Raw genomic sequence first — 12,684 nt, 5'->3', positions numbered from 1 at the left:
TATTTTTTAGAGTATTTTAAACTGGCATTCAAGTAGTAATAGCATTTCTTGTGTTCTTACATTTTACAGTGTGGAAAAATCTGTATGAACAATCCTGATAGAAAATGTAAAAATGCATTGCAGAATTAACCCAGAAGATTTTTTTTTCTTATTCTTTCAAAGCATCTAGCAAATTCCCAATTGTCTGATCAAAACCAGTCAAGACTGTCCTTTGAGTAAAACAATATATTTTTCTAATTCCCATCCCCTAAGTATTGCTGTAACATACTAACATGATGCTATTCACCACAGTATATTTCTGCAGGTAGCTTACAAAAATAGTACCAGTTCTAAGGTTTTTACAGTTTTCTACAAAGTTAAACTTTTAAACTTAAAATATTTTACACAATAGCCATATTTTATACCAAAAAGAAACAGTAATGCTCAATTTTCATATACTGTAGACTGTGATCAGAAAATAGAGATATAATTGCGTTCATTTTGCTGTCACCATAACCTCTTCAAAAATCCTTGAACAACTCTTCAAATGACAAGCTTTTAGATGCATATTAGCATTTTTTTCAATTTTAAATTCTCTATAATATAAGATAAAATAGTTGTCATACTGCAGTAACTACTTATGACATATATAATGTCCTAAATTCAAAAATGAGATGGAGGATTTTTGTACTCCCAGTAAACATTTAGGTTTGCGTTCTGCTGCACACACCCCTCTCTCAGAACACACATTTAAATTATTTTCCACATATGAATTGAGATTTAATATGTAATTGATGGCTTTTTAAATCACTACATTTGAAACAGATTCTGAGGAGTTAAGTTGCTACAGCCTTTTTCTGGTGGGTTTTTTGTTTTGTTTTTGGTTTTTTTTTTTCCCCTCTCTGTCATGGTTGCTGTTTTGGATTTTTTTGTGTGCCTTGACCACAACAGTTTGCAATACAATCAGGGACAGACAGACTACAAATAATACCCAGGTACAATCAATCCTTGTTGCTTTACCAGAATCACCAGAACACTGAGTTGCCCTTTTTGCCTTCTACTGAAGACACAAACTAGAGAAGAACAGAGACATTACTGGAAAATATTATCTTTTTCGATCCATGATTTTAGGTGGAAAATTACTGCACAGGTGTTTGACTTTGCAAACTAGGATTTATTTCACTTCAGTAGAAATTGTTTGCACTATATATTTCACTGATGGAAAATTAGAATGTGATAAGGAGCCCACAAACTGCTTTGGAATATTGTTAGCCTAAGCTGTCATTATGCCAAATTACTAAAAAAAAGGAAGTTTAAGTAGTCACTTCTGCTCTACCTGACTAATCATAGTTATTTATGTAAGGCTGAGCTAAAAACCTTAGAATGCATCTAAAAAGAGATTGAAGACCATGTTAAAAAATGAGGTAATTACATGGAATCTTACAGCTGCTTTACCTAATATCAAATATATTCCAGTTCGTAAACACTGGAAGTTCTTTGATGCCATATCATATTGCATGTAAATAAAACTAATTGTCATGATGGTTTATTGAAATATGCTTGACAAGTAGCATTCAGTTTTCCTAGCTAGTCAATGGTTATTTTTTTTTCAACATTTCCAGAGTCTGTAAATTTTTTATACTTTCTCTAACAATATTTTCACACAATAAAAGCATTTCTTGTTTATGACATTTTCAGATCATATGAAGTAAATGTTACACAAAAGCTCCTGTGTCAAACAGTGGTATCTTCTATTCCAGAGCTGACGGTAGTTCTTATAGACACAAACTAGCTTTAAAAATACACAATAAAATGCTACTACAGACACGCTTAAGATATTAACTTCTTGTTTTCTGAATGCATCTTAAACACTTTGCAGCTCTGCTTAAATTACCATAGAAGCTCCTGTTACAACTCCACATACAAAGGAGCCCCAAAAGTCCTCTATAAGTTAGAGCAACAGACCTTGCAAGGTGCTTGGATTGCGGTGACCAGAAAATTGTTCTCACCTCCATGTCATTACGCTCACAGTGAAGCAGCCCCCGAGCATGTTTGTGTTCGGGATCTAATATATTGCCTTTCAATCAGAGCTGAGAGCCACTGAACACATAGACAGAACATGACGAGCAGGTCAGGAAAGCAATAAAGATTTTACAGAGCTGTCCAAGGTGCTAAATTTACTCAATAATGGGTTTGGCACCATAGTGTTAACCTCTCATTTACTACCAGTTTGAGGGACTAAATTGAAGTAGCTGACTTCATTTACCTTGAAATGTATATTTTATGACATTATGTAAGTAGATTGAAAGGGCACTGCAGTTTTAACAATTTAAAGGCTAGAGCATGTTTAAGATGAAGCTCGAATATTTATTGTATATTGCACTTAAACTATATTGTAGATTAAAATGCATTGATTAAATTTGTAAAAGGCATTATAAAAAAGGACAGCTAATATAAAAGATCTATGTCTTTTAAAATCCAATTGATACTGCATGTTACCACTGCAATGGTGATAGATAAACAGATAGATAGGTGGACAGAGCAGCAGACAGACATACGAAGAAGTGAGTGAAACTCACATTCTATAAAAAGAAATCTCTGCATAAGCTCAAGGTCTGTTATTCCAGATATTCTTTTGTTCACAGAAATTTTTCTTTGCCTTCATGTCAGAAGCCTAGATTTTCATAGCAGTAAGTGGGCATCATGTAAGGTCCTTCCAATTGAATATGCAAGTGGAAATATTTCCTGAGAGAGAGAGAGTTTGACTAAAGCTAATATCTAATTTATGGGGGCATTTGTCAAGAAAGATCCATTCTTCTATTAATGCTAAAAGTCTGACAGCTTTTGGCTTAGAATAAAGACTTTGCAGCACTTAGTTAGAGCTAATGTGAGGGTCGTCTTGTCTTGCATTTTATTTCAAATGAGCATCATTCTATTTCTATAAAAATAACAACTGAGAAAATATTGAAAAGAGGAAAGATTGTCTTAGTGAATAAATATGATGCATCAGAATTCTGCCCTCCATGCAGCTACACACCATCGATCCAGAGTCCATTTTTATTTCAAACTGAAGCTGATTTTCTACTAGGGATTTTTACTTCTTAAATTTTTTAAACAGAAATGCAATTAAATATTTTAATCAAATTTTCCTCCTGAAAATACTAAGGGGTATTTACATAAGCACAAGAGGAGACTGGGTAGTGAAGTCTGCCGCAATTTTGCATATTCCAAAATTACTGTAGGAAAGATTATATAAATCATACAGGAATGACTGTGCTTTGGAAGCAGAAACACTGAAATTCAGACCGAATCCACTTCTGACAGGGTGTACCTTGAACCCACATTACAGCAAATGTTCATGTTTTGTTTGTGGCAGGCATTCCCTTCAGAAGGAATTCATTAAGATCCTGAAACCTGCATTTCAAGTTTTATCGTGACAAAAACATTTTGTGTCAAGTTTTATCATGATAAACACATTTTGTACCAGCTTTAAAAAAGATGGGATATTTCTTCTGTTGACATGTGCGTACTTTTTATTCAGCAACTAGTGAAAAAAATCCACTCTGTGTCCCAAAAGGGCCATGAGTCTGGTCAGCTAAAGGGTATCTAGAGTTACACTGAGTTATTTGGCTTAAGTAACTAAATTAGATAACGTTCAAGGTACTTGTTAAATCTAAATGAATTTTGTCAAGAAGAAGCTGACCACAATATATAATGCTCATCAGCCACATGTATTATTGAGACCACCAAAGGATTTATGTACTTGTGGAGGGCGTGGGGGGGAAGCTGTTCTAGCATACTCCGAGGCATTTATCTTATGTGTTGTCTGGATATCATATCACCTTCTAATGCTCTTTAGCATTGTAATACAAGAAAGAGCTCATTCATCTTCTGAGAGGGTACTTAGGGATGATGATGTCATTCATACTTCCTTGACTCTTATGTCTGACCTCCTGGCTCTGCCTTCTAACTTCCTACTCTCATGGCTACTTGCAAGAAAAAAACCTCTTCTGCAGCGTCAAAATGCTGAACATCAGCCCCCAGTTCCCTCTTTCACCTTGGAAAGGTCACATTTTGAAATTTCAAGTCAAAATTACAGTAATTTGTGCTCAAACTTTTCCTTTGTTTTTCAGTGGGTGAAACTATAAATACACTAGTTAAGGATATGTGCTGGAATGAAGTTTCAAACTTAAAATTTGTGTATGCGTTATATTTTAAAAGGTAAAGATAAAATTGTGAACACCTCTTTCAAGTGTAAAGGCAAACCCAACATTTTGGCAGAGAGCCGTTTAGAAGGATGCCACAGATCTAAAATGCCAGCCATCTAGCTTGGTATATAAGAGTTTCAGCCTGTCCAGAACCTCCCGTCTCTCCACATCTACACTGAGCACTGCATTATTGTATCATTTTCAGCAATTATAGTTTTATAAAGACTCATAAAAGCCATTCCAAATGTAAAGATCCTCCATTTACTGTAAAACTGAGGGAACTATGCCAGCCTAATAGGAAGTATAAAATATCAGGGCCATTTTACTAAAAAGATATTTGTACTCACACAAAGATGAAAACTTCTCTAGCAAACAAACAACTGAATTGTTTCCATATATTGTAATTGAATCATACTGAAGAATTAAATACCATATAGATAGTACAAAGACAGGAAGGCAAAATGAGAGAGAAAGACAACATACTTCACTTGAGGGGTAAAAAAAAAAAAAGCTTCTGCTTACCGCTGCCTATCGGATGGAAGTGCACTGAATTCCTGTCACTGAATTTCAATGGTAATTTCCAGAAAATAAGTCTACAGTGTAAGCTAGAACCTTAGCTTTTCCAAGCCACTGTAGTCTCATCAGCCTCCACCCAAACTGAAAATCACAGCCTAAATCTACAGCACTAAAAACAGTCATGCATGACCTTACCACCTGCTCCACAACGAGCCAACCTTATAAATAAAATATAGAAAGCCTATATGAGGCAGCAGAAAGAACAAACACTGAAGTGCAAATGTGAGCAGGCATCTAGCCATAAACATTGAGAATCGATGATTAAAACACCTCTTAACCACAAAGGTGATAAATGCGTGCAATAGGAAAAATACACCCTATTCAAACAGTTTCTGTTGCAAACACTGCTGACAAAAGAAGCAACAAAACCATGATGAACACCTGTAAGTCTGACTTTGCAATTCTCCCGTCTTACCCCTATTATCCTCCTATTAATATGGTGCAGTTAGATACTAAAAAAAGGCATCAGCCTCCTTTTTTAATCCACACCACTCATGCTGCTGGTCTTCATTTCCATAAATGATGGGCACATAACAATGGCAACAGAATTAGTAGCTAGCACAGATGTGTACTTCATCTAGACACACAGTAGCGTGGAATAAACTAGCGCTAATACAGTTGCATTGGAATAACTCTTTGAATAAACTGACATTTGAGAGCCTGGATGCTCCCACCATATTATCATCAACTGAAGCATCTGGCAAGTAATTTGGATGGTTTTGTTGCTAAAAGCTCTGGAGTTCTCTGCTAATGTTAGGTCTCTAAGTCAAAGGGAGAAGAGTGGGTATGTGAAAGCAGACATGCAGAACTAAAATCACTCTGCCAGTGCTTAAATCACCTCTTTTAGGGACTTTATCCAAGAGTGATTACATGACTGACATCCCTCAGATAGCTGTAGAATTTTGATTCTCCTAAGTATGTTTACAGTATGTCTTGCCCCAGACCCCTAAGTTTACCAGAAAAAGGCATTTATAGCTACCTGCAGGAACCCTTCAGAGTTGTCAGATTTTAACTCATGACGCCAATCTACCTTCCATGCACACAGCACAGGGCTGGTAGATGTTACTGTATTGTACTCTTGTATCTATTCACATCCTACAACTCATCAGCTGGTGGCTGGTAGATGTCAGTCATATTTGGGACTCACTACCCTTGTCATTAAGAAATCGACGCTACAGTAATTCTCTGGCATCTTCTACAGCATTTCCCATGGGTTTCTTGCAAGCTCACACTGTGAGGATCTAACAACAGATCCCCTTGGTTTGAAACACAGCGAGATCACGAAAGGAAACACATTTTTCATGCTGTATAAAAGGCTGCAGAATTTATCTCAGCATGTAAACACCAGTTCTTCTGTCCGTACTTCTCCTTACTTACGCAATCCCATCTTTCATACCATGACCATGATCAGTTTGTGGAATCCAGTGTATCATTAGAAGACAAAGTAAAGGAGATGATACAAACTAGATCATGAATGGGTAAGTCCACATAAATTCAATTGCTAACAAAAAATTCTTCACCAACTTCCTCTACAGAAGTTCCTCCATCCCACCAGTTTACAGCGACTCATACTATTCCCATCTATCTAGACAACAAAAAGATTATTCCTGATTTATCCATGAATATATGAACAAACAAACGATAACATTAGAATCTTTTCTTCCATCTGACCTCTGGTTTGCCACAATGACCTAAAAGCACATTTTGCACTCTAAATTTTCCATATGTGCCACAGCTACCTTCAGTCCCTGGGCACAAGCTGCAGAGGCACATGTACAAAGCAATCTCAAATAGGAACCTCAGGCATTTCTTTTTGAAAATTTACCCCAAACTATTTGTACCAGCATCTACAGTACTTTGAAGCAGACATTTGTTATTGAGGTTAATGAGCTTTTAAGTTTGGGGGGGGGTTTGGTTTTGCATGTGTAAGATTTTCTGATAGTTCTTCCTCTGCTCTTCATAGTATTAACATTCCTATTTCTTGAAAAGAGCTGCAGGTGAGAGTTGCAAGAAAAAAAAAGAAAAAAAAAAAAGAGTTATTACTCAAAGTCTTCTCCTGACCATTTAATACCCATATATTTTTGGAAAGTTGTCAAAGTCCCCTTATGGAAGAAGAAGAATGTTTTGAATTATTTGAAGGGTCTGGACTTAAGTAAACTTAAAGAGAATTTGGAAAAATGAACAGAGACACTAAATTCTGAGATTGTCATTCAAAGATACTGCACAGGCTGGTTTAGAAGCTTTATTCTACGGATCATATTATTGTGCCCGTTAGAAAAATCCCCTGGAATACTGGAGATTAAAAAAAAGATTAAATGTGGCTTATGATTTTGTGTGTGGCACAATGTAGATATCCAATTATACGTTTGTAAGAGTGAAAAACATTTTACTTGGCAAATAGGCTGGTATCTATTTTCTATCATTTGTATACACAAAGACTTTCCAAACACAGGTCAGGTTGCATCACTTTTGAATTGTCAAATCTAGAATGTATTGGGTGGCATAATTCGCTTGACTGCATTTAAATCTATAGAGATACATTATTATGCTTGGTATTGCAAGGCAAGGATGGCTGATGAGTTATCCAGCAATTAAAGTGTAAATTGTACATATGTTTTGTCCATTTAGTTTTCAGAGTTGGTCTTTATTAATGTATTTACCCATATAAATATCTAAGTATGCTGAAGTAGCTGTTTTCTCTAAAAAACAAGTGTTCACCTGTATGCAATTAAAGACCCACACATATTTTCTTTTAACAAAGGGAAAAAAAACCCCAACAAACCAAAAAAACCCAAAACAAACCCCAGCATATCATTAAGATCTGTGAAACCGTCACTTTTCTGGATTGTACGCTTCAGGTATTTAGATATTAAGAGTTCAGGTTACCTTTAGTAGCAGGAGGAAAACTGAAAAATAAGATGCATTGAAATTCTGACCTACAATGATATTGCACTACGTTCTGCGGAGAGTGACTGCATAAAAATGTTGAAATAGAGACTGGAATAATGTTGGTAGGTTTTAGTATTACAGTTAAAACACTGCTCAGTCATAACCCCTACAAATGACTACTTTCACTTAGGTTTTATCATCGGTATAATTAAAAGAAGTCTCTTGAAAGGGGCATTCTCATTACAACGAAGGACCACTTCAGACCCAATTGAAATGAAAAGACAGACCATAGATTAGGTGTAGATACCAAGTGGTAATTTCTAGGGAAGCATAAAATGCCAAATGTGTAACAATTATATTTTATAACTATGTGTTCAAAGGACTTACAGTATTTTATTGTACAAAGAGGCTTTGGCTCAGAACGACTACCTCAATGAAGTGCCTCCTAGCACACATCCTAAAAAATTGTCAACTTTCTTATCAGAAACAAAAGATATTTTGTTCCTGATACTATTATTTTTAATTTATGGCCTTAAAAATTCAGCTGAAATTATCCAAAGCAAGTATAAATGTTGAATAACCATGTATTTAGGAAATTAAATTTGTCCAACATTTCACAGAGATAACACTCTCATTCTGTGTACACCTCCACAATGTAAAAGCAGGCACAGGATTTTACACAATCTAGGGCTCCTTTTTCAGTTGCAAATGAAATGATTACCATCGCCATTACATCAACATATTTTATGGAAGTGCTTCAAAACTTGCCACTGATTTCTCAACATACATCAATATTTCAGTAACTTTTTTGATCATCAAAACCTCTTAGCACTCATGCTAGTTTAAAGCTGAAAAAAGGAAAGGAAATTCAGCTTATAAAAATATTAGCATTATGTCTTTCCTATTTAAAAAAAATACTTTTACACACATTTTATTTGTCAGAAGCTCATATTTGGAAAAATTAAGCATATCTGTAAAATGTTAGGACTTCAAAAAGGCAAGTTGTTATTTCTAGATGAAATTATGAATATAGTACTATTACTACAGACACTTAGGTCATCCTAAAAAACAAAATTAACAGAGACAAATTCCAGAAATACTGTATCTTAGATCTCCTGTAATATATGAACAAAAAATGTGCTACATATACATGGCTCTGCTTTAAAAAAATGCTTCTGTGTTTTGTTTTCATTCTCCGCTCAGCAAGCATATCATTTGTCATCTATAGTCACAAATACATTCCAAAACATTCTCTAAAATAAACCCAAAATGCATATCCGTGTTTATACAAGTAGGATGAGATTGTATGCTATTGTACTTAGAGGACATTTCAGTCCTGTTGAGTTATATCAACATGTTACATGATTGACTTTTACAACAGAAAGGAAAGGTTGTACTCAAACAACTGTTACTGCCTCAATGGAAAAAAAATCAATGAAAGTAAAATGAACAAGAGATTTTGTCTGAGTTGCAGTTAATACTACTGAAGAGCTATGGATATTAAAAGGTCAACAAATAAATTAGTCCAAGTGTTATGAAATGAATGATTTGGCTTATAATTGTATTGAGTGCAAATTGTTCACTGCCTATTAGACCAGGTAATTTTTAACCATGGTGCCTCAATTACTGTTCCATAAGCAATAATATAGTTGTAAGAGCCACTGGTTCGATCGAGTGACCTATGAGACGCGCCAGGACAGCCGACGTCGCTATGATGGATCACTGAGCATGATCTCCAAATGGTGCCAAACCTTCCCTTCCCGTGAGGAGATCTCATAAAAGAAACATTACTGCTTGATTCATTTTACCAAAATGTTTGAGTTTTCGAGTGTCAGCAGTTGCGTACAGATTGTGAAGCCCTGTATTTCTTAGAAGAATTACAACAACAGACATCCTATTGCTTCCAGTGCACTCTGCTAAATGGCATCATGATGGTTAGGAGGATGCTTTTTCTGCTACTCAATTGGACTGTGTTGTGAGAAATGCATGGCAATCGTATTTTACATCACCACGTAAACCACTGCATAACACCTAAAACTAGGCTAGAAATGGAAACTGTAGGTGATATTATTACTTCACACTTCAGCAATGCCCTGCATTCAAAGATCTCAAAGAACCACTTTAATGGGAACAAATTAAACTTCACAGCATACTTTCCAGGAAAATATTCTCTCTCCCCCATCTTCATCAGAGACAGCCTTAAAGCATAGCTCTTTGGCTGAAGTCACAATGGTCTATGGTTACAACCAAGGCAAGTTTTGTAGGGTGAGGTAATATCTTTTATTAGACCTGCTGATATGGGTGGGAAAAGGTACTGTCAGCACGCAGGGAGCAAGGCTTGGGCACCCAAAAGCTTGCCTGTTTTTCTTCCAGTTAGTCTAATATGAGATATTACCACTCCCTACAAGTCCTGATAGCCTTAAACGGGGAAAAGAAATTAATCTCATATTGCTTTCACGCTATGAAGTAACATACATGGGGCTTCATGAGGAGGAAAGGCAGCAGCTGTGTTTCCCCACTGCTCCTAAGGGCATGGTGTTCCCCATTAGCCAGTGCTCGAAAAACGGCAATAAAGGTCCCACCACACTTCCCACAGGGCTGGGCCTTAAAGGACCGTAACTGCGCATATATAACTGCTCTCTGCCCATATATAACATAAACTGAAGATGTAAATGCAAATCCTGAATCATCAAATAATCTGTGCAGAAGAAACCACAACAGTAAAAGCCTAATTAGAATAGATTGTACCACATACAACCAAAGCCTGTTTATATTGTCACTCTGCTGTATTTTTGATAAATCACTACATTCAAAGAGTCTATTGGGAGGGTGATTTTCCGTTTCATCTCTTCATTGAGCAAAAAAGTGCCACGTGACCGGAGTCTGAATTTCAATTTCACCAGCACACAGTCGAACTGAATATTATTTGGCACAATACAGTGTACAACTGAGCCACTAAATGGCTGATTTACTAAATTATTATTAGATGAGCTCTTGCTGTTCCAAGCGAAAGTGCAGTCACTGTCTCTCTTCATGGTGTGTTCAAATTGTTCTGTGTTTAAATATTCAGCATGAGGCTAATGTGAACTGATGAACTGAGACTACAAACATTCACTTTCAATACAGACAGAGAGGCAGAGATGCAACATATCATGTGGCCTGCGGAGGTGAAAATTATTTATATTTAAGGATGATGCTGCCTACTTCCATTACTGTAAGATATTCCTAATTAGCTTTGTGTTTGATTCAGAAGTTTGGAAACGTAGTTAAAAAACTGCTCCAAAACTGAACTAGCTGTGTGGCTATGGAGGCTTCAGAATCCTGGTGAAGTGGTGCTTCAGCCTGGATCTCTGCCAATAAAGTGCATGAGCTGCCACCACAGTTTCGTACTTTGCTACCTTTAGTATTTGAGTTGCAACTTAGAAGTATCACCTGCAATTTCGACCTCAGCATCAGAAATCCTAGGAAATGTAGAGGACTGGCTATGACTTTTTGAGGTGGGGGCAGATGGGGAAAAAGGAAAATTAATATTTTTTTTTAAAGGTTAAAAAAAAAAAAAGAAACAATTTCTTTACTGCCACCTGCTGGAGTTGACAATAACCCTTTGTCATACTAAAAGAACAAGCATCTTCACTTAGAGGACAGTTACAGCAAGCATTTAAAATACTGTGATCCCAGACACTTACAGTAGATTAGAATTTTTTATTGGTGCTGTGTTGCCATAACAACATAAAGACAGCAGATGACTTAAGCTAAGCTTGCAAAGCAAAAGGCTGCTCATCTGGCAGTTAAAATGAATACAGTTCACTTCACAAGTTCCCCATATGGACCCTTAGTGTATGGTAATGAGGATACCATATGGTGGGAGAAAATGCACAGAGAACAATTGTGCTCTACTGGGTGAGTGAAGTGAGCAGGAAGTTACGAGGAAACGCCGGAGAGAGATTTGTGTGTGTGCTCTCTACCTCAAGGGTTTCTTTCAGAGGGGGGTTCTCTCTCTTCTTAATCTTCTTCTTAATATATACATGCATAGAAATGACAGGGAAACATATTGTACATTTTGCAACATCATTCATCATAAACTGTCACCTGTGTTTGTAAATCAGCTTGGTAAGATCTGATAAATTTGTAATTCTTAAAAGGTAAAAGTGCTAAGTTTTTAGACAAAGTGCAGGAAAATTTAAGCACTTCTGACAAGTAGAAACATTAGTGGTAATCATTTTTAAAATGCTTGCATCTTCCTGCCTGCATGTTTAGCTGTAAATAATGCCGCAATGAATAAAAGCTTTACAAAGGGGAGGGGAGGATGAAATGGAATAAATATTTTTTATTTTAGTTCCAAAAGGACAAAAAGTAATAGTTGATCAGAACCATATGCATGCAAGATTCTGCTGTAAATGTACATATGCTATACAGTACGCTGTACTAACCAGATCCTAAACCTGGTAAGACAGCTTGCTAAAGGCTGCAAAGTCAATTTTGTACTACACATGCTTCATAAAAGATGAATATAAATGCATTAGTTAGACACGGTGAGCTAAATTAGAAGGTCAGGCAGGGCTGGAAGGGCTGAAATATCACACAACCAATGACTGTAATTACTCTTTTTTTAAGTCTATTAAGTGGTGTTGTTCTATCAAGGCTCAGGGGTATAGGACATGAAGTACAAGATAAAGTAATGTGTATTTATTACTCCCACGGGATCAATTTACTAGATATTTTCAGCTCCATGGAGCAAAATACACAAATGCAGCCTTTGTTACTTTCTCCAAACGGTGGCTTTTTCCTTCAGAAGCTCTGATCCTCGAAGGGACCATGTTTACCTGTTTGGTATCTCCCTGCCACCCTCAGTTAATTGTTGTATTTAAAAACAACAACAACAAGGATACAGGAATAGAGAAATGCGGGGATCCCTCTTACGGGGTGTTCAAACAAGTGGTTCGGGTTGCTCACGTTGAACACACAGACTAGAAAACCCATTCCCAGGCATGCTTTTTACCCCAAGGCAAAGCAGAAATCAGGAATGGAGAAC

General features: G+C 36.4%; 1 protein-coding gene across 1 annotated transcript in view; it reads right to left on the bottom strand.

Moving 5' to 3' along the window:
• EBF1 (EBF transcription factor 1) overlaps positions 1–12,684 on the bottom strand; it is a 266,754-nt gene that overhangs the window by 7,607 nt on the left and 246,463 nt on the right. The gene's annotated exons all lie outside the window — the stretch shown is intronic.

This window comes from Egretta garzetta, unplaced genomic scaffold (genome assembly GCF_000687185.1).
Source record: "Egretta garzetta isolate BGI_Z169 unplaced genomic scaffold, ASM68718v1 scaffold612, whole genome shotgun sequence".
NCBI classification, from domain to species: domain Eukaryota; kingdom Metazoa; phylum Chordata; class Aves; order Pelecaniformes; family Ardeidae; genus Egretta; species Egretta garzetta.
The sequence above is the reverse complement of the archived record's forward strand: the minus strand, read 5'-3'. Positions and strand labels throughout refer to the sequence as shown.